The sequence below is a fragment of the Hemitrygon akajei genome, chromosome 16 (assembly GCF_048418815.1).
Source record: "Hemitrygon akajei chromosome 16, sHemAka1.3, whole genome shotgun sequence".
In the NCBI taxonomy this organism is placed as follows: domain Eukaryota; kingdom Metazoa; phylum Chordata; class Chondrichthyes; order Myliobatiformes; family Dasyatidae; genus Hemitrygon; species Hemitrygon akajei.
In genome coordinates this window covers 31,314,770-31,335,789 of record NC_133139.1, presented here as the reverse complement: position 1 = coordinate 31,335,789, position 21,020 = coordinate 31,314,770, and the positions used below count along the sequence as shown (strand labels likewise).

The 21,020-nt window shown below is 43.4% G+C and overlaps 1 long non-coding RNA gene across 1 annotated transcript in view; it reads right to left on the bottom strand.

The window, feature by feature from the left end:
* Nucleotides 1–21,020, bottom strand: part of LOC140739938 (uncharacterized) — a 369,849-nt gene that overhangs the window by 32,623 nt on the left and 316,206 nt on the right. The window contains exon 2 of the long non-coding RNA XR_012101774.1: nt 8,606–8,717. This is a non-coding gene — a long non-coding RNA (uncharacterized lncRNA). The remainder of the gene's footprint in view (nt 1–8,605; nt 8,718–21,020) is intronic.

Here is a 21,020-nt window from a genome sequence, read left to right as displayed (position 1 = left end):
GCCAATCTATCATCCGTCTGCAGATGAACTTTGCATTTGCATTACTCTGGGGAAGGTGGAATGAGAGGGTCAGCACAGTGCTATTTCTGCCTTCCAGCTCCAGTGACCCAGGTTCAACCCTGATCTTGGCTGCTGTCTCTGTGGAGGTTGCATGTCCTTCCTGCTTCCTTCAGCTGAACATAATAACCCAAGGAAATGGGAAAACAGGAGCAGGAGTAGGCCCTTTGGATCCTCAATCCTGACCCGCGATTCAATCCATTCATGGCTGATCTTTCCCAGGGATCAATTCTTCCTCTGTGCTAGTTCCCCTGATCTTTCAGCAATGTGTCAACCTCCATTTCAAATACTCCCAGTGATCTACCTGTCACAACCTTCTGGGGTAGAGAATTCCAGAGATTCATACCACGTGCTCCATTTTCCTCCCACGTCCCAAAGACGTCAGGGTCAGTTGGTCAGTTGGCCACTCCAAGTTGTGCAGGACAGTGTCTGAATCTGCTGAGGGAGTGTAGAGGCGAATAAAATGGGATTAGTGTGAGGATGAATATACTGGGTACAGACGGATGGCATGGATTCAGTGGGGGGGGGGAGGTGCCTGGTGTATGACGAAATTACTCACATGGAAATAAACAACATGGCTGTTGCAGTAAGACCAACACAAAGGTTATGTAATGTTTAATGTGGCTTCACATCTTGGACCAAACATAATGGGATTGTGTGTGAAAGCATCAGTGAGTGCAGGCCACTGGGAAATCAGCCCACCCACTGTATTTCCGTGTACTAATAAACTTCTTTGCAATTTTTCTGGTTTGAGGCCGACCTGTTCCACTTAGCCCAGATTGAATTCTTCCAGCAGAACGGTGAGAAAAAAATTTATGAGAGGTGGAAATGTCTCAGTTTAACTCCTCGGTTTCTCCCAGGCCCCTTTTCACCCCACCACACTCGTACGTGGGAACTGATTGCTCAAACCCTTCTATACTCTGAGCTGATGAAGCTTGCAGAAAGCTTCCACACATCTGAAATCCTCAGCCTCGGCCGCAGTTTGTAACATCCCCACTTCGATCTCAGAAGCAACACAGCTGGCAAATCAGCCAAAGGCCATTATCAAACATACCAAAAGGTTGTGACCCACTAGCCCACAGAGGAAACAGAAAGCTGTGGTTTTCTAACAATATTATATGGTTTTATTGCCAGTATCTCACACGAAGAACTGGTTTCTTCTTTGAAAGTTCAACGGACGCTAATTCAGTCCTTCTTGGGAGGCCAGAGTCAGTATTCCTGAGCCCTCCTGCTGTGCAGCACTGCTACAGCAACTCAGCGGGAGATTGTGTGGTGGAATCTACACTGTTTGAATAATTCACTTTTGTTCTAATCTGATTTAGGGTTTGCAGTAATGGCTTGTTTTCCTTCTGAGTGTACAACAATTGGTCATTAGGGGATTGCCAGTGACTTTAAAGAAGACCACAATAAGCAAGCGTCAATCTCTTTGTTCCAGCAGTGTGTCAAAAAGGTTCTTCACTTAGAGTCTAAATTTTAGACACTGAGACCATCAGACATAGGAGCAGAATTAGGCCCTTCAGCCCATCAACTCTGCTGTACCATTTCATCATGGCTGATCCATTTCTCCCTGTAACCTTCCATGTCCTGACTTATCAAGAACCTATCACCTTCAGCCTTAAATACACCCGGTGACTTGGCCTCCACAGCCACCTGTGGCAATGAATTCTACAGATTCACCACTCTCTGGCTAAATAAATTCCTCTTCATCTCCATTCCAAATGGATGTCTTTCTATTCTCAGGCTGCGTCCTCTGGTCCTAGAACCAGCCCCCCCACCACCTCCACCATAGGAAACATCCTCTCCACATCCACGCTATCTAGGCCTTTCAACATTGATAAGTTTCCCCACCCACCATTCTTCTAAATTCCAATGATTAAAGGCACATCAATCGTTTCTCATACGATTAGCCTATCATTCTTGTGAACCTCCTTTGAACCCTCTCCAATGTCAGCACATCCTTCCTTAGATGAGTGGCCCAAAACTGCTCACACTACTCCAAGTGAAGCCTCACCAGTGCCTTATAAAGCCTCAGCATTACATCCTTGCCTTTATACGCTAGACCTCTCGAAATGAATGCTAACATCGCATTTGCTTTCCTCAACACTGACTTAACCTGCAAATTACCCTTTAAGGAATCCTGAATGAGGACTCCTAAATCCCTTTGTACCTCGGATTTTTGAATTGTCTCCCCATTTAGAAAATAGCCTATGCTTTTATTCCTTCTACCAAAGTGCATGACCATAATCTTCCTGACACTGTATTCCATTTGCCACTTCTTTGTCCATTCTACCAAACTGTCTATGTCCTTCTGTAGCCTCTCTGTTTTCTCAACATTACCTGCCCTTCCAGCTATCTTCATATCATCCACAAATCTGGCCACAAAGTCATCAAATCTGCCATCCAAACCTTTGACATATAACATAAAAAGAAGTGATCCTAACACTGACCCCTGCAAAACACCATTACAGACAGACAGACATACTTTATTGATCCCGAGGGAAATTGGGTTTCATTACAGCCGCACCAAGAATAATGTAGAAATATAGCAATATAAAACCATAAATAATTAAATAATAATAAGTTAATCATGCCAAGTGGAAATAAGTCCAGGACCAGCCTATTAGCTCAGGGTGTCTGACACTCCGAGGGAGGAGTTGTAAAGTTTGATGGCCACAGGTAGGAATGACCTCCTATGACGCTCAGTGTTACATCTCGGTGGAATGAGTCTCTGGCTGAATGTACTCCTGTGCCTAACCAGTACATTATGGAGTGGATGGGAGTCATTGTCCAAGATGGCATGCAACTTGGACAGCATCCTCTTTTCAGACACCACTGTCAGAGAGTCCAGTTCCATCCCCACAACATCACTGGCCTTATGAATGAGTTTGTTGATTGACCAGCAGTCAATCATTCCCACTCTTTGCCTTCTACCAATCAGCCAACGATCTACTTATGCTACTATCTTTACTGAAATACTATGGTCTCTTACCTTGTTATGCAGCTTCATGTGTGGCATTTTGTCAAAGACCTTTTAAAAATCCAAGTACATCCACTGGTTCTCCTTTGACTATCCTGCTTGTTATTTCTTCAAAGAATTCCAATAGATTGTCAGGCAAGACTTTCCCTTAAGGAAATCATGCTGACTTTAGCCTATTTTATCATGGACAATTAAGTACCCCAAAGCCACATCCTTGACAAATGACTCCAACTTCTTCCCAACTGGCCTACAATTGCCTTTCTTCTGCCTCCCTCTCTTCTTGAAAAGTGGAGTAACATTTGCCAGTCCTCCAGACCATATTAGAATCTACTGATTCTTGAAAGATCATTACTAGTGCCTCCACAATCTATTCAGCTATCATTTTCTGAACCTTGAGGTATAATCCATCTGGTCCAGGTGACTTATCTACCTTCAGACCTTTCAGTTTCCCAAACACCTTCTCACTAGTGTAGGAAAATGCACTCAATTCACCCCCTGACCCTCTTGAACTTCCGACAGACTGCTAGTGTCTTCCATAGAGAAGATTGATGCAAAATACTTAGTCAGTTCATCTGTCATTTCCTCATCCCCCATTACTACATCTCCATTGTCATTTTCTAGCAGTCCAATATCCACTCTTGCCTCTTTTTTGCTCTTTATATATCTGAGAAACGTTTAGTATCCCCTTTGATATTGTTGGCTAGCTTACCTTCATATTTTATCTTTTCCCACCTTCCCATTAATTTTTACACTATTATATGCCCTCTCTTTTACTGCTCTGCCATCATCCCGACTGGAGTCCCCTTCCAATTAACTGGCCAGCTCCCTCTCATGCCTCTGTAATTCCCTTTACTCCACTGTAATACTGATACATTTGACTTTAGCTTCTATCTCTCAAATTGCAGGGTGAATCTTATCATATTGTCATCACTGTCTCCTAAGGGTTCTTTCACCTTGAGCTCCCTAATCAAATTTATTACGCAACCCAATCTAGAATTGCTGATACTCTAGTGGCTAAACTACAAGCTGCTCTATAAAGACATCTTGTAGACATTCTACAAATTCTCTTTCTTTGGATCCAGCACCTTCATGATTTTCACAATTTACCTACATGTTGACATCCCCCATGACTATTGTAGCACTGCCCTTTTGACATGCCTTTTCTATCTCCCATTGTAAATTGTAGCCCATGTCCTGGCTGTTGTTTGGAGGTCTGTATATAACTCTCATCAGGGTCTACTTTATCCTCTACTCATGAGGATTCTACACCTTCTGATGATATGTCATTTCTCTCTAAGGATTTGATTTGATTTGCTACTAAGAGCCTTACAGCTTCACAAAAATACTTCAGGTGAGCAAGATGTCTGTGAGGGAATACTGCCAACTGGAGCATTCCAAGCTACAGGAATATGAGCTAGAGATGCACTAAAGCCCAGTATGGCCAACATAAAGGCTTTGTGGGAAGAACCACAGTTCCTCTGCGAATGGACACTGCGGAGATGAGATTGCTGGGCAAGCCTCTCAAACAACGAAAGGGAGGACACTTGAGAGGCAATGATGCTCTGTAAAAGGACCTATTAACATTACTGTATGGTATTGACCAAGAGACATTAAGAGCATTGCACCATTTTTCCTTTTGTTATGAATAAAGTTTATTTTTGAAATACAAAAGAACCTCAGACCATGGCAATGCTTACTTCTTCGTCTGCCCTTGGTATTGAAGACGTCTTGCTTCCGTTACAGTTTTGTGAGCTCTGAGGTGGCTGATGAGGCCGATGCAGGGAGGGTGGAGGGGCCAGGAGGTGGTTCATGGGGTGGGTAGCTTGTAAAGTAATGCATTGCTTCAACAGGGTTTCTGTGTGCTGAAGCATGGATTCAAAGTTCTCCCTGCCCATTCACTTTGAGCAGGTCATTGACCAGAGGTTTCAGGAGTCAGTGGGATGTTCTGCTTCTTCAAGGAAGCTTTGAAGACATCCTTGCATCTTTGTCTCTGCCCAGTAGCTTCCTCCTATGATACAGTGTCTACTTCAGGAGTCTTGCTACAGCAATGAGAGCAACATGATCTGGCTAACATATATAAAACTAAGAAATAAGAGTAGAAGTGGACCTTCCTGGACTTTCAGCCTGCTCTCCAACTCATTAGGATCATGGCTAATCTTTGACCTCAGCACCACTTCTAGCATCATTTTAATTTGCCTTAATTGTTTTTGTAGGTGTTGTTGGAGCGAAGCACATCCACACTCTGCCAAGAGAGAGAAGAATAGTTGTTATAAATAGAAGAAAAAGGAGTTGTGGGGTGGAGTGCTTGTTGTGGACGTATTGGATCGACCATCTGAATTCCTCCAGCAGTTTGTTACCTCATCTGGAAAAAAAACAACTTCCCATTGAGAAATTGCTTCAAACTTTGTAATAAATTGTTTTTCCTAAAAGTTGCCAATGAGAAGGGAATGCCTTTCAGGTGGATGTCTCTCAGCCCCTAGTATCTGGAAATGTGAAATCAAGAAAAATAACTGGCTACGGAAAGTAATTCTAATTGTATCAAACATCTGTGGCTAAACTAAGAGTCTTGGTGAACAAATGCATCCATCAATGTGATAGGGAACTGTACTGGACAGGAATTGGCTTTGCTAGTTTGGGTTTGTGGAGGCCTAAAACAACAATGATTTCTGCTCCTGGACACTTCAACAACAACAATGATATTTTCACACCCTCTGTACCATTTTAACCTCTAGGTTTCCACTCTCCCGTATAGCAAGTTGTGAAAAATGATGACGGAGCTGATGGGTGGGAGTGAGAGATCTGACATGAATATTCCAGCTCCAGAGTTCCATGGATGAGGTTGGTATTTAGAAGGTAGGAAGGGTAAATATTCATAAAGATACAGAAAGGGAGAAGAATGTGCTCAGCAAGGGTCAACGATTTGGTGGCAATATTGGGGTCCTTGGAGGGAGTCCAATAAATCTTCACCTATAAGGGTGGTGGTGTTGTGAGTAGTATAGAAGGCTGTCATAGATTATAACAGGACATTAACAGGATACACAGCTGGGCTGGAGAGTGGCAGATCGAATTCAATCTAGCAAAGTATGAAATGATACACTTTAGAATGTTGAACTTGAAGGCAGAGTCCAAGGCAGGAGTGTTATCCAGTATGGAGGAACAAAGGGATCCTGGGTTCCAAGTCCATAGATCCCTCAAAGATCTGTGGCCATGCAAGTTGTAGGGTTGTTAAGAAAGCTTGTGGTGTGTTGGCCTTCATTAGCCGAGGGAAAGAGTTCAAGAGCCACAAGGTAATGTTGCAGCTCTATAAAACTCTATTTTGACCCCACTTGAGCATTGTGTTCGGTTCTGGTCACCTCATTATAGGAAGGATGTGGGAGTTTCAGAGAGGGTGCAGAGGAGATTTAGCTGACTGCTCTCTGGATTAGAAAGCATGTCTAATTGAGGAAACATTGAGCAAGTGAGGGCTTTTCTCTTTGGAGTGAAAGCGGATAAGAGACAACTTGAAAGAGATGTATAAAATGATAAAATGGAGTGAATAGCGAACACCTGTTTCCTAGGGCAACAATGGATAATACATGAGGATTGGAGGGAAGTCTAGTGGGGAAGTCAGAGATAGATTTTCCTAACCGAGAGTGGGAAGCACATGGAAAGCTCATGGGGTAGAGGCAGATACATCAGGGACATTTAAGCGACTCTTAAATAAGCACATGGTTGGGAGAAAATTGGAAGGTTATGTGAGAGGTATTGATCTTGGAGTAAGTTAATGAATCAGCACAACATTGTGGGCCAAAGCACCTGTATTGTGCTGTACAGTTCTTCGTTCCATAGCTTCCTCAGGTCACACCGCAGTCTCCTACCTGATTGCACCAGCAGGTTTAACACCATGCTTACCGCCCTCCATCTTAGACTACATTTCACAGTCACTAGTGTTACGTCTTGTAACTCCAAAACACTAAAGACTAATTGAAAGAAAAACGCAGAGCTGAGCCAACTTGTGTATATTCTTAGTTTTACTTTTCGCAAGATGTGCCCTATGATACAGTGGCTTAATGATATATGCCATTCACGTTCTTTTACATATAACCTGTAATGAATTATTTAAACAACACAGAATGTTTAATCAAATAATATATTTACAGTATTACTCAAAGATAAATGAAATATTAAATATACAACCATCAGGTTATTACTTTTATATTTCAGGTCGGTCCCTCCCTGATTCTGCCTGAATTCCCTCAGTAGAACGAGGAATATCAGTCTGGCAGGAATGTCCTTCTGTTCACCACCATTCTGACTGGGTTAAAATACATGCTTAGTAGACGGCTTAGTGTTGTAGATGAAAAATGAGATTGAGAACTGTAGCCAAGAAGAGTGAATCTCTTCAAAGGAGCAAATCATTTATAAAGAATCAATTAAAGGAAACATTTATGCCTGCTCATGGAACTCATGAAGATATTTATGTCATGAAGTGGGAAATTATGAAAGACTTTAAATTCAGAAGTCTTAATATGATAAACATGCATTCAGGGAGAGAGAGCGAGGGCAAATGGTAGGAAAGAAACAGATGGGCAGATAGGGAAGAAATACAAATCTGAGCCAGAGACGGGGAGAGAAGAGAAGGCTGCAGAGATAGATACGCAGTCTTACACAATCACACAGGCAAAAATAGAAAGGACGAGGCAGAGAGAGTCAGAAACCAAAGAAGGATGAACTACAGAAAAAAAAAGCAAACGGCAACGTGAGAAAAAGACAGAGAACGCGAGGCAACTCAGAGAGACAGCAAATGATTGACTTAATGCGACATTTGCTTTCTGTCCTTCTGATGGAAACTTACAAGAAAGTAGAATTACTCTCTGGTTAGATTTTATTTTCTGCATTGCTAAACAGGTTGAAAGTGAATTCTTATCAACATCTGTGTTCATCCTGCTTCTCGTCGTTCTGCTATCTGTGGTCAGCAAGAGACGCTTGCAGCAGCCACTGCATTTAATCCAGAACTCAGTGCTGCACTGATTGAAGATAAGTCACTGCTTCCTGCCACACATCTTTAACTCACTGCCTTTGTAGCCAAGTATTCAAAGCAACAGACTACATATTCACTGATTCCATCTGTTCAAAAAGCATATAAAACTCAACCCAGTCAAAAATACAGCTGATCGTCTAGCCATAGTCTAGTTAATCTTTGGTGCTGTCTGCATAGTGTCACTATAAGTGAGCTCATGTATTTGTTTTACAGTTCCACACATATTCATTTACAGATGCACACATTTGTTCCACATTCATACACATGTTCATGCCTCAGATGTACAGTACACGTGTTTGCTCTAGAGTTACACACGGTTTTGCTCCACCAATGCACATGTGTTCACTCTACAGGTTCAGACCTCCACCTCACAGGTAAGGAAGCAGATTGCTCTCCTCTGTGACACTGCAACTTTCCTTTCCCAATTGCCAAAGTTCACAGGCCAGAGGGTAAAGTTTGCCGGATTCATGCTCGATGCCCCTCCTCGCCTCCAGCACACAAATCATACCCACAGAGGACCAGAAAGCAAACAGACAATGCCGGAATAGTACCTCAGAAGCATATCACCTCCAATATCAGGGACCAGGTGCTTGGGAAACCCCTCTACTCTTTCCCATTCTCATACGGACCGGAGGTAGGATCAGTAGTGAACAATAACAAAAGCTGCAAAGAAAAACAAAACAACAGAGGAGCTACAGGTTTTCTTTTTTATTTACTGTGAACAAAGCCACAGGTGGTCATTATCTAACATATTAAAAACTCATAATGCACATCGTCAATGTAAGGAGTTAAACCATACTGACCCCTTCCGGAGAGAAGAACATACTACCCTCCTCCTCCCTCCACACAAGCCAACCATGACTTCTTTTAGATTTTATTCTCTTCAGTTCTTTGGTGCTTTGCAGTAAATCCTTAGAAGTGTAGAATTTTAAGCTTCAGAAAGCCATTTGGCTTTTGTGTCTGTGCCGGCTCTATTAACAATTTATCTACATGGTCCTACTTTTTGGCTCTATTTTGTTCATCTGTTCATCGCCCATGGACATCACTGTCTAGACCAGTATATGTCGATACACCAATTCCTCCTGAACTAAGAAGATAATTAGTATTCAACCAGATTTCTAAGCCTTTTTATTTTCCACCCTTTATAAATATTTATCCGCCAGTGTTTTGTTGGTCATTATTGATGCTGCATCACCAATTTTCAGATGTTATAAGTTCAGGAGCTCAAAAACAAAAAAAAGTTGTTTTTTCCTTCGATTATTTTACATTTAAATTTATGCCCCCGGGGATAAATTTACTTGTTCACCAGGTATAGTTGTACTTTATAAGAACCCCTCATAAATTTGGGAACACAAATCAGATCTCATTCAACGAGGGCTGTGTGATGGGGATTAACTATGGCGACTTCCTCAGATGCATGTAACTAACGTTACAGGACAAGGGTTCAAAGCCTCACATTATACATTCTTAGATGTTCGCTGAATGGTGGTGGTGGGGTCTGGAGTCCCATTTGCACACATCCCAACCCTGAAAGGAGCCTGTTTCATTCACATTTCCCTCACAACAGAACCCCTTCATCCCAGGCATCTCTGCTGCACCTTCCCATAGCCCTTTCAAACATCAAATGACCAAAAAAAGGCACATTTAATGATTTGTGTTGGGTTACATTTCCATTGATAATATGTAGGGCCTTTTTATTGTAAAATTCAATCTTATTAATGCCCCTCCTTTTTCTCTCTGCTCACTTATTCTTCCTAATTAATCTTTATTCTTCTGGGGGGAAAAGATGATCATCTCACATGATCCTGATGAAAGGTCTCGGCATGAAACGTCAACTATTTACTCTCTTCCATAGATGCTGCCTGGCCTGCTGAGTTCCTCCAGCATTTTGTGTGTGTTGCTCGGATTTCCAGCATCTGCAGAGTTTCTCATGTTTGGATCAGCTCACATTTCTCCATTCTAGGCTTCATGGAGGATCTATCCTGCCTGTCTACTGAGTTGACCACGAACTCCCAGAGTCAGCGGTTGCCTAGCAGTCCTGACGAAGGGTCTCGGCCCGAAACGTTGACTGCTCCTTTCAACAGATGCTGCCCGACCTGCTGAGTTCATCCAGCTTGTTTGAACGTGTTTATTTGACCATAGCATCTGCAGTGTACTTTGTGTTGCCTAGCAGTCAAGCAGTGCTGTCCTCTTGGCATTAACAATCAAGGATCAAAGGTCAAATTTATTCACTATATACATTTACAAACATTAGGAAATTACTGTGATGTCTTGCCATTACATGGAACAAAAAACACCAAGATTCAACAATTATACGGCATAAAGAATTACAATGGATTCCTGTTAAATGGGCCATTGGTTAATAATTAAAGATTCCATAGGCAACATATGTGATCAATTGATCATTTGGAGAATCAAGGTGTCTTGTAATATAACAAGGGCATCAGTACAGAAAATATCCATTCACCTGGACCCTGTGTGAGGAGTTGCTGACAGAATCTCAGTGACAAGGAGGCAAGGTTGGGTGGTGTCTGTAAGACCAAGGATTTGATTGTGAATTTCAGGGAGGGGATGTTGGGAGATCACACGCCAGTCGTCATCCAGGGGTCAGCGGTGGAAAGGGTGAGCAGCTTCATGTTCCTGGGCAGCTGAGAGGACCTATCCTGTGCCCAACACATTGACGCAATCAGGAAGGAAGCATGCCAAGGCCCTCTTTCATTAGGAAATTGTCTGTCACCAACGACTCTTGCAAATTTCTACAGCCAGAGAGCATTCTGACTCTTTTCATCAATGTCCAGCATGGAGGCTGCAATGGTCAGGATTGAAAGAGGCTGCAGAGAGTTGTGTACTCAGCAGCTCTACATCGGGCACAACCTCCCCGCCGTCAAGGACACCTTCAAAAGCTGGCATTTCAAGAAGGCAACATCCATCATTGAGGATCCTCACCTTCTGGCACAAGTCCTCTTCTCATTACAACCATCTTGGGGGAGGTACAGGAGCCTGACGTCCCACACTCAACACTTCAGAAACAGCTTCTTGCCCTCTGCCATCAGATTTCTGAGCAGATGATGAACCCACAAACACTACCTCACTCTTCCTGCTTTGGACTGCTTGTTTATTTATTGTAATTTATAATAAATTTTACGTCTTGCACTGCACTGCCGCCACAGAGCAACAAATTTCATGACACGTCAGTGACAATAAACATGGATATGATTACTATTGTGTGTATAGAACTTGGCAGAGGTATTCCTTGTGCTGCTGGTAGCATTATTATAAATAATTTTAATGGCACTACTTTGACATAAGTACGTGATATATTTGAGCAGGGTTGGTCAACAGAGAAAATAAATGTTATTTCCATCTTAATAGGTAATATTCAAGGGGCATATGCAGATGAAAGCATCTCTGCCAATACCACCTGGTACAGCTAAATGGATAATAAATGCTTGACTCTAATGCTCCTTAGTCATGGGCAGAGTTATTGAATCATACAGCTTGGAAACAGGCCCTTCAGCCTATCTGCTCCATAAGAACATAAGAAATAGGAGCAGGAGTCGGCCATCCGGCCCATCGAGCCTGCTCCGCCATTCAATAAGATCATGGCTGATCTGACCATGGACTCATCTCCACCTACCTGCCTTTTCCCCATAACCTTTAACTCCCCTACTATGCAAAAACCTATCCAACTTTGCCTTAAGTATATTCACTGAGGTAGCCTCCACTGCTTCATTGGGCAGAGAATTCCACACTCTCTGGGAAAAGCAGTTCCTCCTCATCTCTGTCCTAAATCTACTCCCCCTTGAGGCTATGTCCCCTAGTTCTAGTCCCACCTGCCAGTGGAAACAGATGGTCCATGCTGACCATCAGACCTTAATCTAAGCTCAACCCTTTTTCTAATTCTCGTCTAGTTCCCATTAGCACCGTTCCTCCAGATACAACCATCACCTATACTCTAGGGGCAATTTGCAATGTGGCCAATTACCCTTCCAATCTGCAGGTTTTTGAGATGTTGCAGGAAACAGGAGAACCTGGAGAAAACACAACGCAGTCGCTGGGAGAACGGGCAAACTCCGCACAGTCAGTAGCCAAGCTCAGGACTGAACTTAGAGCACTACAACAGTGAAACAGCAGCTCCACCAGCCTTCTATACACAGAGCCATGCATTTTGCCACAGTCATTTCCCAAGTAATCCACTCAGCTCCATAATATAAATATTACTCTTGAAAGAATGAGGCAGAACCTAAATGTTTTCTGTTCTACACTTCTTTTCCTTCACACCGAGAAACTTGCCGCTGGCTAGTTTCAGCTTCGTACGAAGAATCTGATTGGCTCTTCAGTTTTGATTTAGGATTATACCAGTAGCCCAGCCCTATCTCTCTGAATGATGCGGGTTTCTGTGACCCACAGGTTTCATACATTACTCACTGGCCATTACGTAGGTTTGATCGTGCGTCATGTCAGATCTGTCCCTGACTCCATCCCACACACACCGATTGAAGGTCCACATGTCACAATCTCCAACGGTGGTAAAATAATGACCTTCTCCCATCCTGGTCCAGGGAGGGGCCTCCCTCCTGCAGGTGTTGCAATTTGAACTGCAGTCTCACTATCTGTGGGCCGTCAGCTACAGAACCGCTTCCCACGTGTAAGTGATGTTGTTTAAATTGTTCACAATAAAAGTTCATGCCCACATGCAAAAATATTAAATTATACTTAATACTTCAGAACAAGCAGGACAAAGACAGTTGTATGCATATGCACATACAATAAACACACACACACACACACACCAGACATGAACATCTTCAGAGACACAGACACATGCACACCAAAGACTCATTCACACACACACACACACACACACACACACACACACACACACACACACACACACACACACACACACACACACACACACACACCTTCATAAATGCAGACACACGCACACACACACAAATACACACACTAAGAACGTTCCCAGGTACACACTGAATTTCAAACAAATGCATGCACAATGAGACATGACTGAAAAGATTAGCACACTGACGGGTGGGACCTTTGCAACGCAGAGACATTACGTACCTCATCTTGAAACAACCAGAAAAATAATGAACAGCCAGGAGGTCATGTTACAGAGAAAGATTTGTTAGTCCAAATCCTTTTAATTCTAAAAGGGGCTTTGTGATTTTTTTTAAAGTTTGGAAATCAGCCTAAGCAAACAACATAGTTGGTGCAATTCGTAGCTAATTCTAACTTGGCATGTGGCCCACAGGCTTAAATTTCCATCCTGTACCCCCAAAGGACCTACGTCAGCCATCAGCTAAAGTACAGGCCTCACAATGACAGATTAAAGTTATCGGCAACAGTGCAAGAATGAATGGCCCTCTGCCTCTGGTTAGGGCTCTCTTCTGGTTATTATTATATTGGAGAGTTGCCACAGTGATAGAAACAAGAGGGAACGGTTTGTGGCCGGGTCAGTCCAGAGCTGCAAGGGCAGTGAGCGCAGTCTGCTATAATCTCCTGTTGTACATTTAGGCCACCCAGGAGCCCCTCTCACAAAAAAATCAATCCAGTTCTGCTGAGCAGCTGATATTCTCTGTGGCTCCTGGAGAACACCGCCTCTGAAATCTTCGTTCTCAGATCTTCCTTGCTATGCAGCTGGCTGGATTTTAAACATTCAGAGGTTACTACACACGGGAGAGAACAGGAAAGGCTCCAGGTCTGCCCCACATCTGTTCTGTTTGCTGGAGGCTTGCTGTACTGGGCACCGTGTTCTGCCTGTTGGATTTGGTGACTTGGACTGATACGTAGAGGCCACAACTGCGAAGTCTGTCGATGATACCCAAGCTAGCAGAACAGTGAGAAATGAGGAGAGAGAATTCAAGGTTACAGAAATAAACCAATGGACTAGCCTTGTGAGCAACATCGCCATGGTCAGTCCCAAGCCCGGCTGCAGAAGGAGGAGGATTGGGCATGGGGCTAGCAACCCAATACCGTAAAAACCCAGAGCTACAGAAACACCAGCTGAAGCTCCAAAGACCTCATCCCTAGGAGAGGAAAGATGTTTGCTTAGAAGATGTATGAAGTTCGCACTGCAGGCCCGGTTCAATGGTCCATTGGTGAGACAGATGGCGGGGGAGATGCATGATATTGGTTGTCTCCCAGACCGGGCCCTCACGCTGTGACATTGTCTGTTATAGCCACCCACGGGAGGAGGTTGGGTGGGAAAAGAACAGAGAAAGTAGAGGCACACCAGAAAGGCTGGAATCCGTGCTAGATTGGGGGCCGTTCTCCTTCCATTCAGTGCTGCTCTCCATTGTTTTCTCTGAGGAAGACAAGCTGGATTGACTTTTTCTGCTGGAGCAGTGTGAGATAAGGAACTGCTATGAACTTATTCTAGCAGAAACGTGGCTCCAGGACAGCATCAGAATCAGGTTTAATATCACTGGCATATGTGGTGAAATTTGCTAACTTTGCGGCAGCAGTATAATACAATAAATGATAATATTGAGAAAAAATATTGAGAGGAATATGTATATTTCAAAAGCAAAGGATAAGAACAAATGTAAAAAATTATCGTATTTCAGTCAGAGGGGTGAATCTATGGAACAGTTGTAGTGAGAAGTTAAAAACATGCACCACACTTAACAAGTTTAAAAAATTAATTAAAAATAATTTAATGAACAAATATAAAATACATGATTTAAAATGAATGGAAGTAATGTAAATAAATGATACTTGGAATTGGATTTTGTGTTAAAAGATTATGAATTTTTTTGTTTTGATGTGATGATTGACGTCAAATATGTTTTTGTATAAGTAAGAGGGGTAGGTGTAATAAGCTGTAGCTTCAGCCTACACCCTTTTGGTCTGTTTGAAAGATTTTTATTATTTAGTTTTGTCTTATGAAATCATCATTGAAAATTATGCTTTTTGTTATGTTTGTACTGACCGAAAAATAAAATTTCATTCATTCATTCAGAAAAAACACTGTGAATTACATTATGAATATATAGTATATATATAACAATTAAATTAAATAAGTAATGCAAAAAAAGAGATAAAAAAGTAGTGATTCGTGTTCAAGGGTTCGATGTCAATTTGGGAATTGGTGGCAGTGGGGAAGAAACTGTTCTTGAATCGCTGAGTGTGTGCCTTCAAGCTTCTGTACCTCCTTCTTGATGGTAGCAATCAGAAGCAGGTATGTCCTGGGTGCCGGAGGTCCTAAATGATGGATGCCACCTTTTTGAGGCACCACTCCTTGAAGATTTCCTGGATACTATGGAGGCTGGTGCCCATGATGGAGCTGACTAATTTTACAACTCTCTGCAGCTCACTTCGATCCTGTGTTGTAGCTCCCCTACCCACTATACCAGATGGTGATGCAGCCAGCTAGAACAGGCTCCACAGTACATCTGTACAGTAGATTTGTGAGTGCTTTTGTTGACACACCAAATCTCCTCAAACTCTGAATGAAATATAGCCACTGCATTGATATATTGGGTCCAAGTTAGGTCCTCAGAGATATTGACACCCAGGAACTTGAAATTGCTCACTCTCTCCGCTTCTGATCCCTCTTTGAGAACTGGTGCGTATTCTCCCATCTTACCCTTTTTGAAATCCACAGTCAGCTGTTTGGTTTTGCTGACATTGAGTGCAAGATTGTTGCTGTGATGTCATTCAAGTGACTGGTATACCTTGCTCCTGTACGCCCTCTCATCACCATTTGAGATTCTGCCAACAGTGGGGTGTTTTCAGCAAACTTATCAATGCCATTTGAGCTGTGCCTAGCCACACTGTCATAGGTGTAGAGAGAGTAAAGCAGTGGGCTAAGCACACGCTCTTGAGGTGAGCCAGCGAGGTGGAGATCTTATTTCTGATCTGCACAGATTGTGGTCTTCCAGTTAGGAAGTCAAAGATCCAGTTGCAGAGGGACATATATGGGTCCAGGTTCTGGATATTTTCGATCAGAACTGTAGGAATGATGGTGCTAAATGTTGAGCTGTAGTAAATAAACAACATTCTGACATAGGTATTTGTATTGTCCAGGTGATCCAAGGCTGTGTGAAGAGTCAATGGGACCATGTCCACTGTAGACCTATTGTGGTGATAGACAGATTGCAGTGGGTCCAGGTCCTTGCTGAGGTAAGACTTGATCTTAGTCATAACCAACCTCTCAAAGCATTTATCACTGTAGATGTGAGTGCCACCGGATGATAGTTGTTAAGGCAGCTCACCCTGCTCTTCTTGGGCTCTGGTATAATTATTGCCCTTATAAGCAGGTGGGAACTTCTCTCCGGAGTAACGAGAGATCGAAACATCAATCTTCAGGACATGCCGCTCAGGAACCTGATGTTGTCCTGGAGCCATGTTTCTGCTAGAATAAATACACAGCAGTTCCTCATCTCACACTGGCTCAGCGGATAAAATCAGTCCAGCTCGTCTTCCTCAAAGAAAGCACTGGAGCTCAGCACGGATTCCAGCCTCCCTGCCATGCCTCTGCTCTCTCTGCTCTTTTTTTGTGAGTGCATGCACTGTGTTTGCACTTCGGCCCCGAAGGAATGCTGTTTATTTAGCTGTATAAATGGGTATAGTTGAACGCCAATTAAACTTGAACTTGTTGATCACACTACTAATCCAAAGAACAAAAGAGCAGGGTGGTCATGTTAGAAATGTGTAAAACTCTAGTTAGGACACAGCTGGAGGACTCTGTGGAGTTCTGGTCATTCACTGTAGGAAGAATATGGTAACATTGGAGAGGGCATAGGGATTTACAAGGATGTTGCTGGGGTTGGGGAATTACTACCACAGGAATGACACGTCAGGGGTTGTTTTCGTTGGAACAAAGAACACTAAGAGGATATTTAATTGCAGTTACAAAATTGTGAGAGTCTAGACAGAGTGAACAGGAATGACCTATTTGCCTTGGCAGAGAGATCAATAACTAGGAAAGAGGTTTTAGTCGGTGGAAGGTTTAGGTAGGAGGTGGGGAAAGGATTTCCACTCAAAGGGAAGTGGGGATCTGGGGCTCACTGCTGGAAAGCCTGGCACAGGCAGAAACAAGCTCCAGCCTTTAGCTTCAACCTTCACATTTGCAAGGGGTCTGGAAGAGCACTTGAAGAGTTGAAACATTGAAGATCTGCAGAATGAGAGGCTACAACGATCTAGAATTTCAGTGTTGCATGTGTAGACAAGACGGGTCGAATAGGTTGTAAATTTACAAGCGTCTATGCAAATTAACTTCAAGACCAATGTTACAAAACGTGCCTGCTTCTAATCATTATCCAGTGGCTACTGCTGATGTTTGTGCTTGTTGGTGTAGAGTTGAATGAAGGACTGGTGTGGGCTGTGCTCTGATACTCCCAAGAGTTGAAAACCTGTCTACAAACATTGATCAGTGCTCCCAGGTAAAGCACCAAGAGCTCCTGTGACATATCTTCCACATTGCAACACATTCCTATACAGTTAGTCATTCCAGGGCCCCATGCTGCGTTCAATTACACACTCTCAAACCACGCTGGTTAATCGCAGGCTGACCCAGTGCTGTGTTTAATTTCACACACAGATGCAGTTGTGTTTACTTAGATATCCTGAACCTGAGCCAGATTTAATCACACGCTGATTCCACACTACTTGTTAGCCTGCTGAGCCTCGGCCATCTTTATTCAACATGCTGTGTTCCCTCACACACAATAACCTTGTACCGTGTTTAATCAAATGCCAACCCCTTACCGTGTGTAATTGCACACTTTGAGCTTTTGTTACGTAATCACATACGTTGGCCCTGTGCTCGGTTTAATTACATTCTCTAAACTTCAGCTTGATTAATCACACACTCTGACCTTCTGGTGTGCTTAATTACACACCCTGACCCTGCACTGTGTTTAATTACACACCCTGACCATGCACTGTGTTTAATTACACAGCCTGACCATCTACTGCATTTAGCTAAACATCCTGACCCAGTTCTGTGTTCAATTCCACACCCTGATCCTGTGCTATGTTTAATTACATGCTTTCAAGTGATATTGTCATTCCTATATACATACGGACCTCGTGCTGTGTTTAGCTACACACCCTGACCCCGTGCTGTGTTTAATTACACATCCTGACCTAGTGCTATGTTTAGCTACACTCCCTGTCCCTGTGCTGCGTTTAGCTACACTCCCTGTCCCTGTGCTGTGTTTAGCTACACTCCCTACACTCCCTATCCTTGTTATGTGTTTTGTGACCAGGTGCTGTGTTTAATTGCACACACTGACCTTGTGTTGTGTGTAATAACACACTCTGACCCAGTGATGTATACTGTGCTGTGTTAATTACATACTTTGATGTCATGTTGTGTTCATAGACACACATGGATCTCGTGCTGTGTTTAAGTACACATCCTGACCCTGTTCTGTTTTCAATTACACACTCTGACCCTGTACTGTGTTTAATTACACTCCCTAACCCTGTACTGTGTTTAAATATCACATCCTCACCTAGTGCTGTGTTTAATTATGCACCCTGTCCCACTGATGTATTTAATTGCACACCAATCCTGCACTGTGTTTAATTACATACTTTGACCCCATGCAGTGTTTGGCTACACACCCTGACCCTGTACTGTGTTCAATTACACACCCTGACCCAGTGCTGTGTTTAATTACACTCCCTGTTCCGGTGCTGTGTTTAATTACACACCCTGTCCCGGTGCTGTGTTTAGCTGCACTCCCTGACCCAGTACAGCATAAGATATGGAAGCTGTCTGATCAGTAAGACCGTGGCTGATCTGTTCAGATCACGTTCTTGCATTACCTCATCTGATGTGATTCTCTCAATATTTAAAAATCTGTAACCTTCAGCAACAGAACATCCAGATCCGCCTTGGAAGCAGAATTCCGTGAATCTCTGGGTAAAAAAATCCTTTCTGCCCCTATTCTAAATGGCAAACTACTTACTGTATTCCCCTGGTTACAATTCAGCCAGAGGAAACTTTATCCCTGCAACTGCTCAGTCACACTCAGTGAGAACTTTGTATGTCAATGACATCACCTCCCAGTTCCTCTTCACCCTGGGGAGCTCTGGGTCAATCTGCTGAACCTGTCCTTGTATGACCAACTCACCATTCCAGGAATCAATCTGGTGAACCTTCACTGGCTTAGCTGGGGAGACCAGAGCTGCAAATAATATTCCAGTTGGAGCCTCACCAGGGACCACATAATTAAATAACACTCTGAGTCCGCGCTGAACTTAATAGCAAACCCTCGCCACAAACTGTTCAAAAAGTGCTTATTAACCCTCAGCTTCATTACTTTGTGTGATATTGCACAGTAACAGGCCCCTCCGACCATTGAGCCAATGCCACCCAATCACAGCCAGGAGACCAACTGACCCACCAATCCATGTGTCGTCAGAATGTGGGAGGAAACTGCTGCACTCGATGGGACCCACATGGTCACGGGGAGAACATACAACCTCCTTACAATGACCGTGGCAGGAACTGAACCCCAGTAGCTGGCACTGTAAAAGTGTTACTCTGACCACTACGATACCGTACTGTCCCTGCCTCTCCCATTGTCCCTGCGTTCTGGTCAGTCTCAGATCCTGGAGGACAACCTGTGACTGAATGGAACATATGGTCAGTGATTTAGTATGGAGGATACATTTCTAACAACCAACCATCCTCTGGCAGACAACTCCACTTGCCCATCCACTCTACCTCGCACCCTGATACAGACCTCACCTATCACCAGCCTCCTCTCCCCAACATTTAAACTCACCCCCAACCACCAAAGTTCAAAGTAAATTTTATTATCAAAGTGTACGTACTGTACGTCACCACAGACATTCCTGAGACTCATTTTTTCCAGGCTTACTTAGCAAACCTACAGAATAGTAACAATAACAGGATCAGTGAAAGACCAACCAGTGTGCATGAGACACTAACTGCAAATGCAAATATAAATAAACAGAATGAGAATGTGTAGAAGAGTCCTTGAAGTGATATATTGGTTGTGGGAACATCACAATGGATGGGCAAATGAGTGTAGTTATCCCCTTTTGTGCAGGAGCCTGATGGTTGAGGGGCAGTAACTGTCCTTGAACCTGGTGGTGTGAGTCCTGAGGCTTCACTAACAGGGGGATTGAGTTCAAGAGTAGAGAGGTCATGTTGCAACTCTACAAATCTCTGGTGAGACTGCACTTAGAGTATTGTGTTCAATTCTGGTCACCTCATTATAGGAAGGATGTGGAAGCTATGGAGAGGGTGCAGAGGAGATTTACCAGGATGTTGCCTGGATTGGAGAACAAGTCATATGAAGCAAGGTTAACAGAGCTGGGACTTTTCTCTTTGGAGCATAGAAGAATGAGAGGGGACTTGATAGAGGTCTACAAGATTATGAGAGGCATAGATAGGGTGGATAGTCAGTACCTGTTACCCGGGGCACCAATAGCAAACACCAGAAGGCATATGTACAAAATTAAGGGAGGGAAGTTTAGGGGAGACATCAGGGGTAAGTTTTTTACACAGAGGGTTGTGAGTGCCTGGAATGGCTTGCCAGGGATGGTGGTGGAGGCTAAAACATTAGGGGTATTTAAGAGCCTCTTGAACAGGCACATGGATGAAAGAAAAATGGAGGGTTATGGGGTAGTGTGGTTTCAGTACTTTTTTAAGGATTATATGGGTCGGCACAACATGGAGGGCTGAAGGGTCTGTACTGTGCTGTAGTGTTCTATGGGTCTATGGTTTTGTACCTTCTACCTGATGACAGCAGCAAGAAAAGAGCATGGCCTGGGTGGTGGGGATCTCTGATGATGGATACTGCTTTCCTGTGACAGTGTTTCATGTAGATGTGCTCAGTGGTCGGGAGAGCTTTACCCGTGATGTATTGGGCTGAATCCACCAGCTTCTGTAAGATTTTCCATTCAAAGGCATTGCTGTTCCCTTACCAGGCTGTGATGCAGCCAATCAATACACTT